General features: G+C 53.9%; 1 long non-coding RNA gene across 1 annotated transcript; it reads right to left on the minus strand.

Moving 5' to 3' along the window:
• Window positions 1–8,409: 8,409 nt before the first annotated feature.
• LOC118014055 lies at window positions 8,410–12,007 on the minus strand. Its single transcript, XR_004680182.1, has 2 exons — window positions 11,544–12,007; window positions 8,410–10,830 (listed from the first exon to the last, which is right to left on the minus strand). It is a non-coding gene; the product is annotated as an uncharacterized LOC118014055 (long non-coding RNA).
• Between the last annotated feature and the right edge of the window lie 1,006 nt (window positions 12,008–13,013).

The raw sequence follows: 13,013 nt of genomic DNA on the forward strand, positions 1-13,013 counted from the left end.
TATAATTCTGCCTGGAGAAAAGGCAACTTGCGGCAGTCTTTCAGGGGTCTCTACCGGTCTATCAGGTTCCGCCTCCTCCAGGCAGGCCTCCCTGATTACAAAGCCCATAGTGGACCCTGCATAGTGCTAAGCATCCAGGTGCTTAATAGCACCAGCTGACTGATTTAAAAGGGCTTGTACACAACCACAAGACTTTCTGCACGGGATGAAAGATTTCCTAGCATAGCTCTGGCACATACCAGGTATTCAATGAATACTTCTCCATTTAGTTATTTGTTCACCCATTTTTTATTTAATTTTTAAAGATTTATTTATTTTGAGAGAGAGAGAGAGAATCTTGAGCAGACTCCCTGCTGAGCGTGGAGACTGATGCAGGGCTCCATCCCACTACCCTTCGATCATGACCTGAGCGGAAATCAAGAGTCAGACGTTTAACCTGAGCCCCCCAGGCGCCCCTCACCCATTTTTAAAAACATTTAACAAAATCACAGGGTACCCGCAATGCATGAGGCACTGTTGTAAGCATGTTGTAAATGTTAACTCATGTAATCTTCCTAACAATTTTACGAAGTAGGTACCCCTGTTATGGGTGGGGAAGCAGAGGCACAGAGAGGTCCCTGAACTGCCTGAAGTCACACGGCTAGTAACAGCTACGTATGGAGCTGCGTACATGGCCCGTGTATGGGGGGCTCAGAGCCCATGCTCTTTCATGCTATGTGGCCTCCAAAGAGGAGGTAAGAGGCCGGTGGCTCTGAGCCCCGTGCCCTTCTCCACCGTGGCGCCCTCTGCCCAGGAATCTAATGCTTCAGCCGCCACAAGGACAATGAATCTCCAGCCCCACCCCACTCCACCATGTGCAAACCTCTCCTGAACGCAAGGTGCCGTGTGAGGGGTCCAAAGAGCTATGAACACAAAGAGCACAAGTCTTTGATAGTTTTTGTTTAAAGAGTGTTTTGTTGGCTTTCGGAAAAATCCTGACCTCCCTCTCATGTACGTGCAGTTTGGTAAGAATGTTTGCAATGGTTCTGTGATTAGGTGTTCAAATTATTTGCTGCTCCCAGCCTTTGCAAGCCCTGCTTGGCATCTTAGGGTTGCTTTTCCTCTCTTAGGTCAGGCAGTAGTACTAGGACTTCTGTGCTGATCCTGCTGGTCAGAAGCATAGCTTCGGAGTCCTTCGAACCTGGTGTTCAATTCTGGATCCAGCACGGTGAGTCTGGGCAAAGTACACGATCTTTGAAGAGCCTCAGTTTCTTTATGTGTCTCATGGAGATAATGTGAATTTCAGCAAGTATTAACGAGACACATTTGGGTCAGGTTCATCCTGTGCCTATCGGCTGGTGAACCAATAAACGAATGGATGACCGCGTGCCAGTCAGATGGCGGAGGTGCAGCTCAGATCTCCGACGGGCACCTCTGCACCTGAGGGAGGAGACAACTCATTCTGCCCCTCGGAGCCCGGAGGCCCAGCTGAGAGGGGAGGCTCAGACCCCACGCTCCCGACACGGCACCCGTCCAGGTGAGGTCATTCCTGAGGACCGTCACTGCGTTATGGCGTGTATTTCTCCGAGGCATGATAAGCTTGCATAAAAAATTAAATTCACAGGGGCGCCTGGGTGGCTCAGTTGGTTAAGCGACTGCCTTCGGCTCAGGTCATGATCCTGGAGTCCCGGGATCGAGTCCCACGTCGGGCTCCCTGCTCGGCGGGGAGTCTGCTTCTCCCTCTGACCCTCCTCCCTCTCATGCTCTCTGTCTCTCATTCTCTCTCTCTCAAATAAATAAATAAAATCTTAAAAACAAACAAACAAACAAACAAAAACCAGACATGTTTGACAATAGACTCCATCCTTGGGGGATCTCAGCTAGTCTGCCGCTCAGCTGTTTGTATGACCTTGACCTCTTCTCACAGCTGTGCTATTGTTGCACCTGAGAAATAAAGCAGTCGCGCTGGGGAGCTCCCGGTCTTTCCAGCTTCTGAAGTTCTATCGCCTTTTCTTTTTCTACCATCAGCTACCGAGAGGGAGCAATCAACATGGAATCAGCTGGCAAGTGTGGCCACTTCCTGACCGCGTGAACCTGCCCAATCACTTAAGTTTCCCAAGCCTGGGTTTTCTCCCTTGTTACATGGACGACGACGGCATGAGCCCTAAGGCAAGTCTGAGCCTCAGCGGAAGTACCTAGAGAAAAGCACTTTGGTAGGTACTAAACTTCCAGCCTTGCCTTTTGTCACCGGATTCTAGTCTCAACTGCCTTGAGATCGCCATACCCCAGAGCAGCTGGACGCAGGGAGCCCCCAGCCCTGTCCCCACACCCCGGCGACTCAGCGCGAGGAGTGCCCGGGCGATGCCAGGCATGGGTGCCTTCCCGGGGGGCCCCTGGTTATGCCTTCGAAATAGCAGCCAGTGTTGCCTCCCCGCCCCTCCCTCCTCCTGATGGTCCTTCTCAGAACCATCTGGAAGAGAAGGAGGTACACAAGCTCACCACCTGCCAAGGGCTGAATGCCAGTGCAAAATGAGCCTCAGGGTCAGGCCCAGGGAAGAAGAGCAGAGCAACCTGGAGCAAATCCTTCTGAGTCGCTGATGCTCTGGAGGGACACTGCGGATGGCTGTGCTCAGACAGGGCCTCAAGAGCTTCCTCTCCAGCAGAACATTCTGGGTCATCAAGGCAGACTTGGGGCCCTGAAGTGTGTACAGATGGGGACCCATGCCACAGTCATTGGGCAGATCCACAACACCGCAGAGAAACTGAGTCACTGAGACAGCAGGATGCCTTTGTCGGCTGTAGCTGATGCACGGTACGGGTCTTGCCAGACTCCCTCTATCCAAGATCCTCAGCATGCCGTGGCTCCTCTCTCCACTCCCAACGGTGGGGGTGCTAAGAAACCTCAGGTCTTTTTACCAAAGGGCCTTGCCTCGACAAGCAGCTTGCTTGGAAAGATATTCCTTCAAACCAGAAAAAGTAGCCCCTAAAAGCTTATTTATTTTTTTGCCTATAGTTAAGGAACAGAAGAACCTAGTAAGGAGGTCATAATGTAGTTAAATAAATATCCTGAAAAACCCTCCATTACAGATCTCTTACGGAATCCCCTTGGTTGAGCTTGCAAAACAGATCCCCCAGAGGCCAAACATGAAGAGGAAGCAAAACCAAAGAAGTAGGCAGGCTCAGCCTCGAAATGTACAAAGTAAACTGGAGTACTCTGCAGGAAGAGAGTCATGAACACACCAGCATGGAGAGAAGTTTCAACAGACCTTCTCAGTAACGAATAGAGCAAGCAGATAAAACTTGGCAGGAACACAGAACATTCGCACAACACAACTAACAAGTTGGATCTTATGGACATAAATAGTGAATATTCAGAAGTCGGATGGAGTGACCCAGAGCTAAGATGCTGAGGTTGTATGGAAGTTGATTTTCGCCAAGGAGCTAAGGGTCAGGGCGATCCACCTCAGTTCCATCCTGGGTCATGCATGTATCAAAATGTTGACAAACAGGAATGGCAGGACAGAAGAAACTGAATCGTTGAGACTGGAAATGATTGCAGGTCGAGCTGTAACAGCTCAAGAGTTCGCTGCTACTCTGTCAGCAGGTCTGTGCTCTTGAACTCTGGATATACTTAGCCCTTGACCAGTCCCACCATCTATACCCACTTCCTTCTCTCTGGCGACTCTGCTTCCACTTATCAAGAGATGTTTCTAATAGAATACTTTTTCAATGTCTTTGCTCTTTTGGAATAGCATGAAAGCATTCCAAAATGCTTTTCCTTTTTTTTTTTTTTTTTTTTTTGTGGCAAGTCGTAAATACCAAGGTGAAATTCTAGATCCTAATTCTGATGCCCAGACATTTCAAGAAGCACCAGATGCTGAGAGTAAATCTTAGAAAAAATCCTCTCAGCATCCAAGTGAGGATGGATTTCTTTCTTGGAGTGAAGACCTAAACACACCCGTCTGCTGATCCAAAAGCATCCCTACTCTTCTTGGCTCAGTGGTGGTTGTTTGTCCAGCCTGGGGGTACCTGGCCTCGGACTCCTCCACCCTGAGTCTGAAGAAACGGTGGTGCCATGTGAGCAGAGAGGAAACCATCTGAAGGCCCGAGTGTTCACCAGCCATTCCCAGAGGGTGCGGTGCCCAAGTGTCCCAGCTTCAAGTCCTGGGCCCGCGTGACCCTTCAACCATTTGGCTAAAGAGAATTGGCTGCTTAATGGAAACGTCTGCACAGATCCCCAGGTTAAAGGTTGACGGCCAAGGCTTCTGTGAAAACCTTATCAGGTGGCCTGATGCTGCATCGCCCCTTCCATTCTAGGCCGAGGGCCTGGTGGCTCCTGCAGGAGAAAGGGGCCCTTAGCTCCAAATCTGCCCAATGACCCCTTCTAGGCAACCTTCAGGTCTGACCCTTTGTCTCATCATGCAACAGCCCCATTTCTGAGAGTCTTCAGTGGCCCCCCACGTACACCCAGATGGTGAGATGCTCTGGAGGACCCAGGCCCTGAAAAGATGACCTCTCTCTGAGACATCTGAGAGAAGAAGAGACAGTGCAGGAGGATGCACCTTCGCCACAGCGGGGGCCGCCTCGGGGTGCCCAGCCCCAACCCTCCCTTCCACTTCAGGCACCCCTTAGTTGGGGCCGCTCGGCTCAGCTACCTGACCAGAGACTGTTACCCTGGGGGCTTTCAGCAGAGAAGGCTGAGGGGGGCTGTTCTTTGGCATCGGGGTGGGGGTGAGATCAGCGCCAGGCCTGCTTGGGTCTCCTAAGTTCACCCCCCGGGAAGGCAGGGCCGGACAAAACGTTAAGAGTTTGGCCTCGCTGGGCAGGAACCCGGCTGTCTGTGGCTTCCCTTGGCCCTGTCCACACCCCATCAATCGTCCTCTTTCCCAATCTTAGGGTCTGCTCTTGACACCCAGGCCTTTCTGATGGCCGCCAAGAGGACAAGGGCAGTGAACCATGTTCTTCAACTTCTTTCATTACCCCATCCCTCTGCGACAGACCTCTGTGAGCGGCCCGGCCCTGGAGGCTGGAGCATCAGTCCGCCCCCTCCCTGGTCCACCCACTCTGTGATGTCCCAGGTCCTCTGGTCTGGCCCAGGTTCCAGCTGCCTTGCCAGACTTCCAGAACTCTAGTTTAGTTGCCCCTGTAAGTCACAAACAGTTTTCTTTATAAAAATCGTTCCGTGGCTTTTGAAAACCCCACCCCCACCCCCACCCTCCATGAGAGGAAGAGTGCAGGCTTAGAGGGTATGCGAAGGAGGACAGGGTGGCTCACGGCCTCCCAGGGCAAAGGACAGCATGATCCTCTGGCTGGGAACCTCTCTGCATTTCTCAGTCCTACCTCAGAGAGAAAGAGAGGGAGTCCGACAGAGAGGACCCAGGAGGACAGGGGCCAGGGGCAGGCATCTGGCTAAGGCCCAGCAGCCTGACAGGGTGACTGGCCCAAGATGAGCAGAGGGCCAGAAACCAGGCAGGGCAATGGTGACATGGACAGAGAGATGGTGCACATGGTAGACAGGGACAGGGACTTGAAACTAGGCCAGGAGATCTGAAGGTACCTCGTCCTCCAGGGAGGGCCAGAGGTGGGTCCCCGTGCAAGTTTTGAGAGGGAGGCCCAGGCTGGCACAGGACCGTGTCGGGGGGGGGAGACCACTTGATGTTGTTCAGAATTTCCAGAGGCCTCATGATGGGCTTCCTGCAGTGGTGTGAAGACAGAGCTTTGGAGTCACTAGATGGGCCGAGGTGACAGGCTGCTCGGAGGCACACATGGCCCCTCTGCCGTCCTTCCTTTAGACCCCCCTTAAATCCCACCAAGCTGGGTGTTGACCTTGACCGGCTGCTTCCGTTCCCCTCCGCCCCTCCCGTCTTGACTGAGAGTAAGCAGCCAGCACACTTAGATCATGCCCTGGGCTAAAAGGCTCCAAGTGGACAAAATATAAGAAACAAAAAATGGAGAGAAACCCAACTAAAAGCCACAACAGAAACAGAGTCTCCAGGCTGCTAGGATATCCCTCTCAGACTTGCCCCATCTGCTCTGCTCCCCAGGAGCCTCCCAGCTGAGCCCTGCTGTCAGGGGAGGGCCCCCGGCCCCTCACAATCTGTCACCTTTGACACCACTTGGATCTTGTTTCTTCTGGACCTGCCAGGGGCCATGAAGCTACCTTGCCTGAGTGTGGGCAGGGGGGGCCAGGGGGCCCATGTATGGCCCTGAGTACGAGGGAGGTGGGGAGGTAAGGGAAAGGGATTCTGAGTTGCTGGGCACCCGGGCAGAATCTCACGTCCTCCACACATCCCTCCTCCCTCAGCTGCCAAACCCTCCCATTTCCTGCCACCTGTGATGGGTACCTCTGGGGAGACCCTCGCCTTTCCTGCATGCTAATCACTGTCTATGGACACTGGGAAGAGGCTGGTCTCTCTGCTCCTGGCAACTGTGTAGACATCCCTTGGGCTGATGTGAGTTCCTCCCTGTGCTGCCGAAGGCCAGGCCCTTCCTGGACTCTGGGCTGCTTCCTCTCTTGGGCATCTCTGCCCAGAAACCTGGACAATCAGCAAACAGGGAATGGGACGGTGGGGGCAGGGATGAAACAATAGGATGTGGTGACCCAATTACTACTTTACGGACTGGGGTACCCGGGGTCAGAAGGACTTGGGTCACTGGCTGTGTCATGGCCCCTCTCTGGGCTTCGGGGTCACCATCTGTTAAGATGAGCAGGGGGCTCATGAGTTCCCACGTTGCCTTAACATTCTGCGACTCATGGATGATTCTGCTGACCCACTACCTGCACTTTTCTGGGTGTTTCTCTTGAATCTAGACTCTGCTGTGACTGGTAGTTGGTAGCTGGCAGGGTAAAGAATGCGAACTCAGGTGCTGAGAGGGTCCCTTGGGTCCGACCCCAAGACCCCAGTCTCATTAACGTCATGTCCTGACCAGCTGAGCAAACCAGCTGGGAGGCGAGGAGGCTGGCTATTTCCAATCTGATTAAACCCTTTGTTCCCCAGGTTTGCTCAGGAAGGACAAAAGCAAGTGCTCAGGCAATATCCTGAGCCCCCCCCCTTATCCATTTATTGGTTCATTCATTCACTCACCCCTTAATGAGGCAGCATAACGTCACGGAGTCTCTGGAAACCTGGTTTCTAATCCTGGCTGTCACCGATTAGCTGGGCAATGCCAGGCAAGTTAGTCAACCTCTCGGGCCTCAGTTTCTTCATCTCCAATTCGGGGAAAGTAACAGCCTCACTTCACAGATGTGCACACGGCACATTTAGCATGAAATGCGTGTTCAACAAATGGCTGAGTATCGTTGAGTAAGCTGCTTATGGCCTCATGGGGATACAGACAATAGGCAAATACCTGCTCCCTCCTTAAAGCCCACATGGGGCCCAGCACCAGACAGGCTCCTTGGCTCCAGAGGCCATGAAGACATCTTGGGAGTGTGGGTTTAGTTTTCTGACACAAATTTCTTAACAAAATGTGAAGGTTATTCATGAACGTTTGAAACAGATTTTCAATTATTTGAGTCCCTTTAAAAAAATCTGGTTTTGAATTGAGACCCCCAGCCTCAGGTGTGGATGCTGCCATTGGGAATGGAGGCTCAGCTGGTGGCCCTCAGGAGGAGGAAGACAGGGCGGCATCCTGCTCTCCCAGAACCAGCCTGAGTCCCCTTCCAGCCTCGTGGTCCCCACACACCCCAGCACCTGACCCCAGTCCCCTACCCCCATGCCAAGAGCAAAGCAACATCTCATTGGCCTGTTTCTGGCCATTCCCAACTTGCCAAGGCATGACTCGGCCGCCACTCATGCCCAGAAGCCCCGACCTCCTCAGCCCACCTGCCCTTCAAGATGCTGACCGAGGATGCTGGTTTATTACTCCCCATTAGCCAGACCTCTGACAGCCTCTGAGCACCCCAGCCTGGCACAGGCCCAAAGCCAGCTTGGAAAGGTCAGGCCCCAAGAGAAAGCGCCAGCCAGAGGCTTTCTGAGGCAGGCCTGTCCCAGAAACCCCACTGAGGTGCCCTCAGACACCACGGTCTTATTTATTTCACTGTAATCTGACAGCCTGCACATTTCTCTTTGCTTCTGTTGAATACATTGGGATGTTCCTATCTGCCCTCTCTTGTCTTTAGAGGCCACAGATCCTAACTGGCCCGGAGGTGCCCAATGTGCACGGCTCTAAGGATGACCGCTCCTGTCCCCAGCTCCTGTCCGGGGTCGGCGGACTGTGCACTTGGCACAGGGAGGGACTAGGGAGGAGTTGAGAGGCCTGGGCCCCAGGCCTGCCCCACCCCAGGCCTGCCAGGGTGACCTTGAGCACACTCTTTCGTCTCTTCGGGCCTCCACTTACCCATGTAAAATGGGAATGGTTGCTCTAAATATGTTTCATGATTATCGTCCGGTTAATTATGTGAAGACTTCTTATAAAGAGACAAAATCATTTTATATGGAGAGAATAAAATATATTTATGACAGCAGACATATTAACAATAATTTGGATGCAAATCATTTCATTGGTCCCATCTGTCCACCTGGGTTGCGAAGTCTGCAGCTTACAGCTCCTTCCGGAGCTGGAACAGCATGGCTTACACGCTCTAGAATCGTCCCCAAGTCCTAGGCTTCTCATCTGACTGACACTGTCACCTCAGGAGGGCCCGGGACAGGGTGGGGAGTCCCCGTGAGGATATGGCTGAGTTGCAGGCATCCTATCCAGGAACTGGAAGTGCTCAGGGTCCTGCATGCCACCCAGAGCCCACAGCTCAGAGCAGATCTGGGAGGGTGACTTCTGGGTGGGACAAGGGGTAGCCACCACCCACCCCTGAGTATGTGTGGAAAACAGCCCTGGCTCCCTGTGGGCAAAGCCAGCCTTTCTCCTCCCCTCTGGCTCTGAGCAGGGCCAGGGAACAGCAGCTGAACCGTCTGGGACCCATTCATCCTCAGAGTCTGAATGCCTTTCTGCCCGGAAGCCCCAGGGCCACAGCCGTGACCTCCCTGTTCCTTGAAGCTGAGAGTCATCCTCTAGTGACAAGAGTCACGCTCCATCATGATAACAATAATGCGTGCATGGCCCATTTCAGTGCGGAGAGCTCTTTGACGGTCTTTACCCCCCAGTGACGGTGACAGGACAGATTTCATCGCCCAGTGACGTGCGTGCAAAGCAGACACCGAATTGTTAAGGCATCTGCTAAAGGTCACATGACTGGCGCTCGAACCCAGGTCTTCTGACCTGAACCCCGGCGCTGGGGAGCCAGCGGCTCTATCTTCAGCCGGCACCGTGAGCCGCTGGTTCCATCCGGCTAGCATACCGGAGCCTAATGAGGGAGAAGGGTCCGCAGGGCTAACATGGTGGCCTGAGGCGGCCTTGGGAAAGGAACAACAGTACCAGAATTCCCAGGAGCCAGAGGGATGTCCGTCCTGTGAGCCAAGGGTCCTTCTGCCACCAGAAGTGGGTCTTCTTTCTCTTCCCGATCATCTGTCCAAACAGCGATGGTCTGGAGAATCTGAGGGACGAACAGACTCTGAAGTCCAGGAGCTGGGGGGTCTGGGTCACTATCTGCTGGTGACCATCAGGGCTGACATGGGACCCTCAAGGAAGCTCCTGGAGGAGGCGGCCCAGGGCTCAAATCTGCAGCCCAGACGCCGGCTCGGGGTCCCTGAGAGCTGGGGGCTGCCTTCTCTGCCCCCCCCACCCCCCAGAAAGAGCTGCTGTCGCTGCAAATGTCTACCACCACTCTCAGCGGGAGCTCCGAGACGTCCACGCCCCTGACCTCAGAACAACTCTCTCCCTTTCCGAAGGAGTGAGGAAACACACGAATCAGAGAAACACGCTACAGCTAGGACCGTTTTGGAAAAGACTAGGGAACCGTAGAGGGACAGCGATATTTTGCAGAGCGAGTTCTGAGTGCCTCCTTCCTAGGAGAGAAGGCAGCGGGTTAGAAAGAGCAGGGGGACAGGGGTGGCCGGGGCCTGGGCTCTTGGCGGGGCTGCTGGCCGGCTGAGGCCCCGGGCCAGCTACTGAACCTCACTGCCACAGGAGTAGCCCCCCTGGCTGCTGAGATGTGCCGGGGGGCCCTGTGTGGAAAGCAGCCGGCACCGAGACCTTTCAGGTCATCTCCTTCACCTCCCTTTGGGGCCCTTCAGTGGCGCACCTCCCAGACTCGGGAGGCTTTCCTGGATGCGGACGGTTCTCCCGCCACCTGGACACAGGCACCCCTCTTTCTAAAACCCACTGCGACAACTCCAGGGTACCTCGCTGATTTGGGAGTCCCGGTGAGAACGGCAGGCGGCTCCCCCAATACCATGTGGGGGTCTCTCTGAAGCTGGCGTGTGCGCCCCAACCCCTCCCAGGGACCCCGGCACCACGCGGGCCCTGCCTGGCTGGGAGTGGTCACCTGAACGGTTACCGCTGACTTCGCGTCATTTCTCTTCTCGTGACAGCCATTCATAAACGGCGGCCACTTCTCGGGGCCTGTTTAGTGTTAACACATCAGAAAAGGCAGCGCCTCTGTGATCAGCGACCCAAGCGGCCGCATCAGCCACCCGGGGCCGCGGGGCAACCCAAGCCCCTCCTCAAGGAGCGAAGCACCAGGAGGCCCCAGGCCGCAGCAGCCGTAAGGGCGAGGTTTTCTAGTGCTGCTGGGAATGGGGTGCTGGCCGGTCTCCACCACTGCCGGGCTGAGCCATGGCAGCACACAGACAGGCAGGGTACGGGGTCCGAAGCCAGTCCCCGCGCCGCCACCAGCTAGGCTTGTGCCCTCATGTCCTCTGACCTCCGTGAGCCTCAGTTTTCTCCTCAGGAAGATGGGCACACTGACAGCATGGAGCTCCCAGGGTCGGCGGAGGGTCAGCCAAGATCCGAGTGCTGGACAAATCGGAGGGCAAGGGATATTTGGGATCTTGTGCCCCACACTGGAGTCTGCAGTCCCCTACCCAATCGCCAGCTCTCTCTCTTCACCCGGAACACGAAGCACCTGCAGACAGCTTTTGCCTCTGCTGCCTGGTGGACGGTCACTGACACCCTGCTGTCCCCATCCACCCAGTGCCCGGCTGAATTGTAGCATCTGGGTTACACGAGCCATGTTTCATTTTTCACTCCCCTCCTAACCCTTGTCCTGACGTCCCCTCTGGGTCCTCCCATCCCTTCCAGCCCCAGGGTTGTGCTTTATCTCCAGTGAGCTTAATGCTTCCTGATAAGACCTGCTAATCCTCCGCCACTCCTCCTCTCCGAGATGGAGAAGATTAGAGGCAAAGGGTGAGGCCAGCTCCCCTTCAAGGGCACTCAGGACTCTCATGAGGGAAGTGGATCCTGTTTCTCATCTCATGCTCTCGACTGGGAGTCCCTGACATTTCTGGTGAAGTGCAGCTCTAGCCCCTTCCAGGTCATGAGCCCCCCATCCGGGGATGTAATGGGAACGGCGGGGGAGGGTGGGTGTTGGTGCAAGTGGCCTGGGGGCTCATCAGATGCCTGAAGGAGGCATCTCTATGACTGAGGAGGGCCACATGCAAAGCCAACCGCACGTGCAGGCAGCCGCAGCCATGGTCACGAAGGAAACTGCTAGCTTTGGGGGAAATGACCCGAAAGAGCGGGGTACTAGCACCCACAGTCCTGAGATTCAGACCACGGGTCAGTGATGCAGGTGAACGGTGCTATGACATGGTCTCCGGGTTGCCTCTCCTTGGGCAGACACCGAATGCCACTTGATCACAGGTAACGCGAAAGTGAGGCTTGGGTGTTTGCTGAACACGGCTCCTCGTGCACAGACCTGGAGGCAGAGGAAGTGACAGACGGGAGCCCTGCGCTGAGGAGCAGTGGATCTGCCGGGGCAACGCAGAACGAAATGACCCAAAAGCATAGCGGCGTTACACTGTGTATGTGTTAAGCGACGGCTGGGACGTCTAGAGTTCAAGAGCTTGGTCGGGTTAGCCTTGGGTGTGATAGGAAAAGCTGGTTTTGAGGGGCCCCCTGGGGGCCCAGTCGGTGAAGCATCCAACTCTTGGTTTCAGCTCAGGTTGTGATCTCAGGGTTGTGAGATCAAGCCCCGTGTTGGGCTCTGTGCTCAGTGCTGAGTCGGCTCCGGATTCTTCCTCTCCCTCTGCCTCTCCCCGTGTGTTCTCTTTCTCTCAAATAAAAAATAAGTCTTTAAAAAAAAAAGCTGATTTTGAAGACAGACATGATTTGTTGAAGATGACACAGACTATTTGAGGTCCGAAAAAAATGGCTCATTTATTTTTCAGATGTTTTTGGAGGGCCTCCTAGGAGCTAAGCACCATTCATAGGGCATAGAATGGATAGAATATCTGCTTTCATGGGGCTTATATTCTAGCAGAAGGGTCAGGTGTTAAACAAACATACAATTACATTCTTACAAACTATAACAAGTAAAAGAATAGTGTCTCATTCAAGAGAACAGAAGAACCTTAATTTAAACTGTGAAATCCGGGTGGCCTCTGAGGAGGTAATGGTTTAGGCCTGAATAAGGAGTAGGAATGTGCTAGAAAAGGGTGGGCAAGAAAAGCATTTCAGACAGAGAGCAGCACAAGGAAAAGTTCTGAATTGGGATAAAGAAGCTGTTTTGTTTGTTTGTTGTTTTGTTTTGGTTTTAGAAGTGGAAACAGGTTGACACGGCTTAAGAACAGAAAATTCAGAGACTGGGATGAGGCCTTCACATTTCCTACCTTTTACAATGAAAAGTCAGTAAAAGAGTTTAAGCAGGAAAGTGATAACATTTACGTTTTGAAACTATCACTTGGCCACTGTGTGGGGAAGAGACTGGAGGGAGGGCAAGAATGAAGGTGGGAAGTTTGGCTGGATATCCTCTGCTGGAGCAGGTGAGAGCTGACGGCGACCTCCCTGTGAGGGTATGAGTGGACGCAGAGTGGTGGCTGGATTACAGAGCTATCCCAGAGACGGGACCAGGGGGGTTTGATGATGGACTGGACGTGTGGGAAAATATCTAGGATGACACACAGATGGTTCAGCCTGAGCAGCTCAGGGGCTGGAGATGTTCTTTACCAAGATGGGGGAAGATCGGTGGAGATGCAGAT

This window comes from Mirounga leonina, unplaced genomic scaffold (genome assembly GCF_011800145.1).
Source record: "Mirounga leonina isolate KUSES-001 unplaced genomic scaffold, KU_Mleo_1.0 Mir_154, whole genome shotgun sequence".
Lineage (NCBI taxonomy): Eukaryota > Metazoa > Chordata > Mammalia > Carnivora > Phocidae > Mirounga > Mirounga leonina.